Below are 12188 nucleotides of genomic sequence, written 5' to 3'. Positions count from 1 at the left end.
GCCAGGGGAAACGGAAATATGTTTTGCTGCTGCCAAAGGAGTGCTGACTGAGATTACAGCATGTATGGAATAAATAACAAAATAATTTCTCACTTTCCTCCTGATGGTTTGAATGACTCAGGAGATTTGTCACTAGTTACTTAATTCATATATAGCATTTTGGCAGTAAAAAGAGACTCGTGGCTAAAGTCAGGCAGTGGACCAAACCACCAATGTGAGACATCATTATTATAATTTTTCAAAAATTGAAAACACATGTTTTGCATTTGTAATTAAGCACAGGTGCTTTGTCACAGTACTGAATCTCACTAGCTAACACTGATTAGACACTGACAGACAACAGTGGTTGTATTTTGATTTTATTTATTTAGAGTTCCAAGGCATACAGGGAACAGTATAAAAATAATAATAGTAATGATGATGGGAGTAATAATAGTTATAATTGCAGCAATGATAACAGAAATAATAAAAAAAATATATAATAATGCTGCAAATAAAACAAAATATTAAAAAAAACAAAAGAAAAAAGAAATATATGTGAGCAAAATAGATGATAAAAATGTTAAAAAGTATAATAAAAATATATAAATGTAGCTGGCAAATGTCTAGATAGCTGGATGGATGTTTTATTTACAGGTTGATGAAAGGACTGTCTGCCCATTTTAAAAGAACCACATCCATGATACTGCAAGTTGACCTTATGTTTTCATATAAGCATTTCTAAACACTCCGTGGTAGATTTGTATTTAAAGAAAATAAAAAGTGTCTGTTCTGCTCAATATCACACATCTCTCCTCCTCTCTGCATGGCTGACCCACGCACAGCTGCAACGTCTGAATGGCAGCGTTTGTCATGATTACCTCCATCTCAAGTCACTCAGTGTCATGCTTGACTTGGCATCAGAATGTTAAGTGCCCCTCAAGCACACACATGCTGCACACGCATGCACAGAAAACACGCACACACACATGAGCCAGTGATGCATGGAGATCCACTGCACAGTATTTCAGTAGCAGCTATGGGTGAAATTATCTATAATGTACTTTGACAAGGTGTTAAGTTCTAAATTAAAACTATGATAATATAGCAATGGGTCATTTTGTTATGAGGAAAAATCCATTTGTATTCATAGGAATATTCCGATTCTCCACAAAGCCCTGAGTCTGAAACACTCGACTCAAACATTGTTTCCATTGAAGAGGTAAATTTTAAAAAAGGCTCAAAAATATACAAGTTGACTGGTCAGAGACTATTTAATGATCACCACACCTGTTGATCTATATTCAGCTTCACCCAGCTCTTTTGCATGTTGCGCTGCTGCGCATACATAAACCAAAGTAGGTGCACATGGAGACACTCAGTCCAAGCACCAGGCCCATCAATTTACACTTGACATTTAAACTTCAACTAAGACTGAAAAAACACAAACAAACAAAAAAAAACTTTGAATGAAGTGCATATATATATAACAATATCAAAAAGACATGACAAAAAAGATGTACTTTTGCCATCTCTGCTAACACCCTGCTGCTCCATACCATGCACATATTTTCCCTCTGACTTAATTCATGTTTCTCCTATCATTACATTCATCTGTGTTGCTTTTTGTTTTTATCCCTCTGAATTTGTTGGCATTTGAATTCACCTGTGTATTTATTTTGTTGTTATCTTTATTGGTTGTGAAGGGGGAGGGTTCGGTTAATACCTTAGTTTATTTGGGAAATGAAAAAAAAAACCACTATATACTGTATCTTAGATACTTGGATTAATTTTTCATCTGATCTGTAAAAATCAAATCTGATTCATGAACAAAATCACAACGAGAATGGATGAAAGTATTCTAATCCTCTATGTCCACACAATAACTCAAATCAAATGGCTGCTTATCTGAAAAACCTTAATCCCTTTTAAAGCAGCCAACACTCCTTCATTACAGCATGCCCACTGCCCGTGTGTGTGTGTGTGTGTGTGAGAGAGAGCATATTGCTGCAGAATGGTCCTCTGTAGATAACGTGCGGTCCTGGCTGCTGTATTTATGAAGTGCCAGAGCACAGTCTGTCAGACAGGAATCACAGAATGATCCTGGAGCTTCTACGCACACATCAAACACAATGACCCAAGGCCTCGTGGGACAGGGAAGACAACTGCTGCCCCTGTGCCATGGACCAGGTTCTGGTGCTGGAGCCGCTTGAACTAAATCTTTATCAGTTCTGGGTGTGTGCATTGCCAAAAAAGCTGCTCCCAACAAAGGCAGAATGGGCTCCAACATGATGCAGCTAGTATCAGAAAAGAGAGGTAAAAGGAATATATTTACTGCACTAAATTCTAAAATGACCATGAAGGGAACATACTAAGTTGTAATATTGGCTTCTCCAACAACAATGCTGCAGCCAGCATGTTCTCCTTTGAAAATTCTATTCCAGTGTGGGACGTTAGTTTTAGTTTGCCTGTTTTCTGTTTAGAGTTAAAGGCACAAATTCAAAAACGGCCTCTCGTGCTATTTATCCATCTAGATTTTTGGTGTGAGTTGCAGAGTTTTGGAGGTATCGCCCATAGAGATGTCTGCCTTCATTCCAAATCTAATGGGACTAAAGAGTACTCACTTGTGGTGCGCAAAACACCAACACATTACATTTGAAAAATTCCAAATCATTGTCTCTTTCCAAAGATCATGACCTAGTTTCTCAACATAATCCACAGACCTTGTTGTGAACAGTTTCTTGTAGGAACTCGACTATAATCTACTGAAACCACTTTCTTTCCAATAGAAGAAAAGATTTGCAGAAGCTCCACTCTCTGCACTGACTAGATGCAATTGCTGCACCTCTAAAATTTTGTTTTCTTTTAATATGAACACACATGGACAAAGTAACCTCCAAAGTTATTGCTATTTTTGCTAGGGAAAGTCTATGTATAATTAATTAGAGGATATAGCTGGCAATTTTCTGTGTTTTTATTCTTGTCAACAAACCATATGAAAAGACCAAAACCAAGAATGAATCTATCTACTTAGAAGCGTGCATATTCAATTGTCATCTAAAAACTGTTAAAACACAGCAGTGAGCCATGCCGTTCCACGGGGTGACATATTCCCTCATTATCATGAGCACAATGAACACAGTTTATTTGGACTCAATTCTACATGCACCACCCCGCTGCCCCAAATACTCACTAGAGCACCAAATGTGGATTAATCTGCAACTGACAATAGTCCCTAACAAATGCTCTGTACTGTTTCAGTAAAGCTGTCCTCACATGATAAGAATTTGCTCTGGGTTTACTACAAAATAGGATGCAGAGACTTGCAGAGGCAAAGAACTGTGATTCATCATGCCTGCCCACCATACATAAGTGAAGCTAACTTTAGCATTGAATTTAGCTAAGATCATAAACCCATATGGTTATTCACAAGTCTGGAAGCCCTGTTTGATTGCTGACATGTTGCCAGGCACTACTTTTACTGGCGAGATCATAATATGTTTAATGTTGTGTTATAGAACTTTTCTTCCCTCACTCTCTCCCTCCATGTTTGCATGTGTCACTACGTTGTCACATACAGCGGTCATCTCATTGGTCGATCTTTGAAAGGTCAGCAGCAACCAAGATCAGAGTTGAAATAATTTGAACTTGGAGTGCAGTCTTCAGTGTGCCTCACCAAGGGTAGTGCTTCACAGTCATGTGGGCACCTTAACATCTGCTAAGAACTGCAGTGACCTGCTGTTTGAGGAAACTTTCACCTTTACCAAAAAAAAAAAAAAAAAAAAAATATTTCTGTTCTTAAAAAAATTCAGCTGGAGCCAATCTCACACACTGGGCAGGGAAGTTGGACAATAGTGAGAAACATATTAATGTAGTTAATGTTGGCTTCAGTCTTTTCACTAAATTTGTTTAGAATAAGGGAAGAAGAAATAATCTGTCCAGTGCCAACACATCCTCATACCTGACAGAAAAGCAGAATTTCCAATTACTCATCACTCTTACCAGTGGAGAGGACTGGCAACGACAGGCTTACTGAACTGCAGCTACATATGTTAGGTATGTGACATTACACAATTGGCAAACATTTTAAAATGGTCACAGTTTGGTTATGTTTAGTATAATAAATAATAATAAAACTACTTGAGTAGTTTACTTTTTGTTAAAGAAAGGACTAGAATCTTGAACTCCTTAGTGAAAGTACTGTGTTTGTTTAAGCCATCCATCCAACCCACCTCCTCCATAGGCAGAATTTTGTCACTCTTTATACTTTTCCTGTTATACTTAAGTATCCCCAGCAGAGGTCGCCACCTAATAAATAGAAATATGAGTCGGAATAAACTGCTTGCACAGTCGACCTTGACCAGGGTCAGCAACCTTTACAATCAAAAAGCCACTTTTGGCTAAAAAGGGGAAAAAAATCTGTCTGTAGCCTTAATTATTAAATTATAATATTATATTATATTATTTTATTTTTTTAGACTAACTGTTTTTGGATTTAGCATCCATAGCCAGCCCAGGGAGACCAAAATAGTAAGCTGCACTGAGGCATTGATGTAGTGCTATGACACACATTTTAGTCGGCACAGTTTGTCATTCAGTATAGATGACATATTTTTAGAACTGGAGAATGTAAGTGACAATGATAAATAAAAATAATAAAATTAAAATAAGAACCAATATTCATTTCCTTTTATTTTTTGTCAAAGCCACAGGGATCCCCTGGAAAGGGGGCCTAGACAGTAATTTTTCTGGTGAAGATGGGCTACCAATGCATGTGTAGCCTAATTTGTAAAATCTTTTAGTGGTTCAAAGGGCTAGTTTAGCCCCAGTCGAACTGTGGTGACTCACCTTCATTTTAATGTCAGAACCCTTGTACTGGTCTAAAGAGCAAATCCCCATAACTCCAGGTCATGGTCTGATCTGATTGATTTGATTCTCGATGTGTGTCCTTTCTGTGACTTCAGCTGTATGATGGAAAATCACAAAAACTCTTCAAAACCTCTGCCTGCTCTCTAACAATATGTTCTGACCTCCTTCATATTGTTCTATGGTGACAAGAACAATCTAAGGATATAATGCCTGGTTCATGCTGGTTCTTCATTCCGACACAGATGCCCTACAGATGTGCATATACTGTGTCTTGGCGATCACGATCCGTGCACTTGCTCAGTGATGTCTGAGCAGCTGAAAACTAAATGTCACTCCTGCTGTGAGAATATTCGACTGTCCCATCCCCACAGGAAAAGGGACAATTCTCTACAATGAACCAGAGCAGTTGTTCAACATCAGTAATGAAAGATTGTCCTCCTGCTGTAGTATCTTGCCCTTGTGCTCTGTTGGATATCAGTGGTATGGTCCTATAAAAAGTCGAAAAAGAAAGTAGTTCATTACTGCCTTCTTCATCGCACTCATTTTTCTTACAAGACAAGTTTGCTGACTAAAGTGGGCCCAGCTGGTGTTTTAATGAAGCTCTCAGAGTAAAGACACACGCTGCTAGCTGGAGCTTCTGCCTCCCATTCACTGACATGTTGAACTCCACACCCCTCATGAGGAGCAGGATGGGATCACATACAGTAGCCTTGTTTCCATCAACATATTTTTATGTGCTTTTTGAGGTATATTTTGACCCTAATTTGAGGTGATTTTTGTCTTTATCGAAAAAAGAGTTGGCACACTTTGTTAGAGATGGAAACACTTAATGGCAGATGAGCTGTTTCCACACTGACAGTCTTCTCATCACTGCCATCATGGTTCTATAACACATCCATGATCGTTCCACACAGATATGATGGGACCCTCCTCACATTCATACATATTTCAATTCTGTTTAAAACATTTGGGGTTGGACTGGCACTCTGAATTACTTCATTTTGTTGTGCCCTCTTCTTCTGCAATTTTATAATGGTTTTCTAACTGGAGAATTGGTGCCCCAATGGCTTATCTTGACAAACCCACTCTTCATAATCACAAAACAGGTGTGGATGGCAACAATCATTAACTCATACTTCTCTGTCCAGGACATTGCCATTCTATAAATACTAGAAATGTGTGTGATGAGTTGACTGAATGATTAAATGTCGATATGCTTGCTAGTTGGCACCAGAAGTACTAGTAGTTAAACTAATTATTGCACGCATGCATGTTCAATGCCAGCTAATTGTTGTTGCGTGGTTGCCCCCGCCACTAGCTGTGGCTGCAGCTCAAGCACACTGTCCTCTCCTGGTGCTCATGCCCAGATGGGTGTTGTTGTAATCAGCTAGATGACAGATGACATCTCGTAAAATCAGCGTAATTTGGGGTAGTTTCACCTGTTTGAAGTGGAGTTGTATATGGTATTACTTAAAGTAGATAGCGATCGGCACACCCCCAGTTTGGAGAAGCAGCAGGAATACCAGTGTACGGCAAGCAACGTACTGCTGTGGACACCTAAAAAAGAAAAAAACATTATCAGTTTAAGTGTATGCTATTTTTAGAATATTTGCACCACTTTACCTTGCCGTTAAACAGCTTTTTTTGATGGGAAACCACATATAAGCCAAATATTGCTCTCTCCAAAGCAAGCAGAATCTTCTGGCAAAAACAGTCACTTTACCTTGCAGAACACAGGAGGTGCTTGTCTACCTCAGTTAGTTTGATTGTGTTATTGTGTGACTTCTGTGGATCCCCCAACACGTTCCACCAACATCAAGCGAAAATCAGAACACACAAGATGCACAAAAAAATCTGTGGGGATCCACAGCCTAAACCCAACAGGAAGCTGGTCTTTTTGGATTTAGTAGTCAGTTTTGGCATTTTCCATGCATTGTATTTTAATAAAGTCACCCTACAGAATTCATTATAACAACTTCAAAATCAGTGAGCCATCTAGAGTAGTTTGTGATCAAAAGTTATTAAAAGATTTAGCTATCATTGAGGGGCTATGGCGTGGCACTTAATGTTGATATATTGCTATGAAATACAAAATTGCTTAACTTTAGTATAAATGATCCAGTCTACACCAAACTTCACATTTAATAAAAGTCCTGCCCTGAACACATCTACATGACAGTATTTGGTCATAGTGCCACCTACTAGCTACAGGAAATCACATGTTTTTGGCTCTGATGTGCTCCTCCTAGAAGGTTAACAATATCCAACTAAAATCTGGTTAAGACCTTGGTAACACTATATTGTGAAGATTGTGATATATCATCAAACCGCATTGCCATGACAGCATGGCGACCTTACATGTTTCACCAAAATACAGGAAGTTGTACCAACTTAACTAGTGTACATGGTCGAATCTCCCTGAAACTTCACATGGTTGATAACAGTCCAGACCTGAACAAGTGACATGACTTTCATCAATGGGCGTGGTATGTTTTTACCACAACTGTGGTGCCATTTAGTGTCATTATATTCAAGAGAAGACAGACATTTCCAAAACTCACCAAAACTGGTCAGTAAAAAAATGGATTTGTTGATTAATGTCCCTTCAAACATTGTAACACCAGTGGCTTTAACATTTTTGGTACAGTTCTGTACACGGTTGGAGATGCAGAGAATATTTTGCTGCTCTGTATGAGTGGTGTCTTGAAAAAGATTGCTAAATGTTTGATGACCACAGCCACACATGCTAACAGCCACACATGCTAACAGCCATTCACACTCACCTACACAGGTTCATTTCATCTGCAGTCAAACACACTCAAACAATTCACATGACACAGTTTGTCTGATGTGAATCTTGTTAATTTGCTTGTATCCTGTGTAAATGAATTGAACACATTCTCACACTGTGGAGTTAAACTCTTTTCTGTTATATTAACCATGTGTTTCTTTGTCTTTGACTTACTGTGGTTGTTGGGGGCTCTTCACTTCCTGGCTGAGCAAAAGGTGTGTCTGAGGGGTGGAGACTTATAAATCCTAAAGCCAGCTCATCCGACCAAACCATGTGCTGCCAAGTCAGAGGGGGCGTCAGGCTTTAGTTTGTTTTTGCCTTGTGTTAGTTAAAGTTGACGTCCATCTTGTTTCCCCCTTGTGTGTAATTTGGTTTGTCTTGGTCACTATATAGGTTAACTGCTGCTGCCTCCACAACAGTGTGTATTTATTGTAAAGTTATGATGTTACACACTCCAATACAGTAGGTCATGACATGCACCTTTAATGTTGGTTTGTTGCCTGCCATTAAAATGAAAGAAGATGAAGAGGACACAAGAGTGTGTTCCTTCCTTGTCCACAGAGACAGCTGCTCCATGAAAAAGACTTTTTATGGACTCAGGTATGTTCAATAATTAATTCATGAATTAATTACTTGAAATGTTTGAGTGTTAATGTCAGAGGTGACAAATGGAGGATAACTTCTTTTACTTTTGTAGTTTTTACAGATGTTATTGTGGCTGTGCCTGAACTCATGTGTGTATTTAAATCTTTTGTCCAGTCTGCACAGCACAGACCTCATCATACTCTGATGTCTAGTGTCATTTAGTGTATTTGAAGTGTAGTTTTAAGTGTCTCATGTTTATCTCAGGCAATATAAAGTGACATGTTTCACCATTTCCTGTAGTCCACAATGTCCACATCACCTGTAGCAAGTTTCTACATTAATGTCCTGTTGAAACCAGTGAGACCAAATGTCCTCCTTTCTACTTCTACTGATTTCTTTTGTTTCTCTGACTTTCCTTTGAATTCTGCAGTAACTTAGGTAGACTGAGGTAAATGTGTGAGGCAGATTCAGCAAATTTTATTGGTTTTTAGAGATGCTGCTGTGAACATAAAATTAATAGTTAACTAAAATTAACTCAAATTTATACTTGAATCTTGTATAATTTAATGATATTGAGGGGAAGTAAAAATCCCCCCCAAATTTAAAGACTTCACATAACAATTGAAATATAACTGTAGATCAAATTATTTGCAAGCAAGTGTCTCTAACACTGCCTGTTTCATTAACATCAAAAATAGTGCCTAACTTGTCAGTTGCTGTGAAAGAGGTCTGAAAGATTCTGGAGTGAAGAACAGAGCCTGGACGCAATGTTGGAAGGAGCCAATCAAGGTGCCAAAAAAGTAGCTTGAGGGTGCCTCCTGAGATCGCTGCTGGGGTGTGAGCAACCCTCTTGCCGCTTCCGTGGATCAAGAACACCTCCTGAGGTTGCTGCTGTGGGTTTTTGTATTTATCTTTATCCAAAAACTCAAAAGTCAACTTTACTGTGACATCATAATGTTCAGATCTCTTCACTCTACTCCTTTGTTAAAAGTTATTAAAAGATTTAGCGTTTATCGTTGAAGGATGTTGCTATGGTGTGACATAAATTTTGATGTTTCGCCGTGAAAGAGGCGAGGCCTAAATACATCTACAGGACAATATTTAGTCAATGTTGCATTAGTCAAGGGCTCCATTGCGCCCCCACAATATTTCAGTAAACCAGCCTCTGTGGTACGTTTCATCAAGAAAAATCAGTAGGCACATAAAATGTCCGTGTACAAAAACGCCTCATGGACCCAACGGGAATTTGGCCATTTTAGAATTTCATCATCAATTTTGGTGTTTCCTACGCCTCGTATTTTAACAAACTCCTCCTTGAGAGTTACTCAGATTGATCACATTTAAATCCCAATCAGGAGTTATATTCATTGCACCACCTACTGGCAACAGGTAACAAGCCTGGTGTGACAGTCATCATCTGATTTACATGAAATTTTCAGTGTTGTATACATTTAATATACTGGAACATAACATAATTAGTGGTTATGCTGTAGTGTCACCTTGTGAAGACAGGAAGTGATATCAAACTCCTTCTGGCAGTGTCCAAAACATGTGACAATTCAGATCCTTGTTGACCGGTCTGGACCAGTGATGGGGTTATGGTGGGCATATATCCTGATGGGTGTTAGGGTCCGTTCAATCCTACTTGCAGCTTTAATTAACATGTTGTATCCCTTTTGTTTACTCACACACATTTTTTATGGGTTGTAATGTGCTGTTTGCAAACAGCAGCTGGGAACAATGACTCCTCTCCTCATGTTGATACTGTTTGCCAAAAAATGGTGTGTGAAATTAGTGCGCTTCAGTTCTTGGCATAGGCATATTTGTGGACAGAGCAAGACTAGAATTATATTAGGCTAGGCTAATCACCACCCAGCTCCATATTTAAAGGGTAACTTTGCCATTTTTCAACCTGGACTCTATTGTCCTATATTTTTGTGCTAATAGGGACAAAAATGGGGACAAAAAAATTTGAAATTGGTCCAGTATTGCACCTGGCAGAGTCAAGAGAGCTGCAACGTAATCCCTCCAGGTATTATTGTGCACCATCAAATTACAGCCAATAAAAGTACCGTATTTTCCGGACTATAAGTCGCACTTTTTTTCATAGTTTGGCTGGTCCTGCGACTTATACTCAGATGCGACTTGTATAAATTAAAATATACAATTTCACATGTTCTTAAATGTTATTTCACACTGACCGACATGACCAAGGAGTAAACATTACCTACAGCAGCGAGAGGGCACTCTAGGCTTGTGACAACTACTGGTATCTGCTACTCCTGTACCACTGAAAATTAATTTAAACATTAATTTAAAGACAACTGAGAAAGACTTAACACAAATGCCCCTCAAAAGAAAATCATATTCTGCAGATTACAAGCTGCAAGTAGTGAAATATGCAGCCGAAGAAAAGAAAGTTTGGACTGAGTGAGAAACTTGTGAGGGACTGGCGAAAAGCGGAGGTTACTCTTACTGCAATGAATAAAACAAAGAAAGCTAATCGCGGGCTAAAAGCAATATGGCCACAGCTGGTGGAACAAGTTCACAGATGGGTGCTTGAACAACGTGCTGCCGGGAGAGGCTTGTCAACGGTGCAGGTCGCCCTGGTAGTTGCCAAGGCAACGAATATGAATGACTTTGCGGGAGGACCTTCTTGGTGTTACCACTTCATGCAACGCAACTGCTTCTCTATCAGAGCACAGACAACGGTTAAAATAAATTTCCCCAAAAAATGCGACTTATGGTCCAGTGCGACTTATATATATATTTTTTCTTCTTCATGATGCATTTTTTGACTGGTGCGACTTATACTCCGGAGCGACTTATAGTCCGAAAAATACGGTACTTGCTTTTGCCACGGACAAGCTCAGATTGTTGCACTAAGTGTCTGACAACCTAATGGAGAAGATCCCTATGAAACCTTTTTGCTTAACCAGAAACGGACACTATTCTGTTCAAAGAACCAGACTCCATTGACAAAAACAGTAATTTTACCTCTCTGGTAAGCTTTTTTTGACTTTTGATGTTGTTCTGCTTTACCAGTGTTATTCTATTAATCAGTATGTTTAGTTGTCACTTAGCACCCCCTGCTGGTTAACATTTATAGCAGTCATTTAGATCACATGGTGTGTGTCTCTTGGTGATGACATCATCAGTAGGCAACTGATAGTTCTCCATCTCAGAGCCAGAGGAAAGCTCTTACCGTTTTGTTTAATCGGTCCATCTAATAGCATCACCCATACCGCAAAGAGAGAGGACACTTACCGCAACCAAACAAACGTGGCAGCACGTGCAGGAGGCACAGAGTCGCACCCAAGAGTTGTCCTACAAAAACACAACAATGCCGTAAGCACACCGACAAAACACGAGCCGCGAGGTGAAGCAGCGTGCAGCCATATCTGATGGGCCAAACGACCTCTGACACGGAAGTGACGCTCCGATGATGACAGGGGCGCAAGAGGAAAACCTGGTGGGAAGACTGCCACCTTTATATCGGCCCACCTCATTACAAGTGGTGGCCAATTACATAGGGGAAGAACACCTCTATGCTGCTACATTCACATAAAACAAAATAGTCATGAGCAAGGAAAATCATGACATGATCGGAATTTCAGAAATCCATTAACTTTAGATGAGGATGAGCCGGGGATTTAGCTTGATGAGAAACCCTTAACACCCCTCATCCCATGTAGTTTGCACTGCAAACATTTCATTTAGGCTATGGGACACAAACACACACTCATACAGGAGCAGAGACAGACAGTAAGAGAGACAAAGAAAGAAATCCTGAGAAAGTTCAGATTGTCATTTTCTCTGTACTCCCAGCTCCTTTGTGTTATTTATTTTTATCACAGTGAGACAAGCTCACAACTTTGAGCTGCACAGGAGGTGTAAGTGTGTCTTTGTGAGGACAGGAAGTGATTTGGACTTCTGAAGATGCACACTGGTGGTGCAACACAAG

The sequence above is a fragment of the Lutjanus erythropterus genome, chromosome 14 (genome assembly GCF_056507025.1).
Source record: "Lutjanus erythropterus isolate fLutEry1 chromosome 14, fLutEry1.hap2, whole genome shotgun sequence".
NCBI classification, from domain to species: Eukaryota; Metazoa; Chordata; class Actinopteri; order Lutjaniformes; family Lutjanidae; genus Lutjanus; species Lutjanus erythropterus.
Note: the sequence above shows the minus strand (reverse complement) of the source record.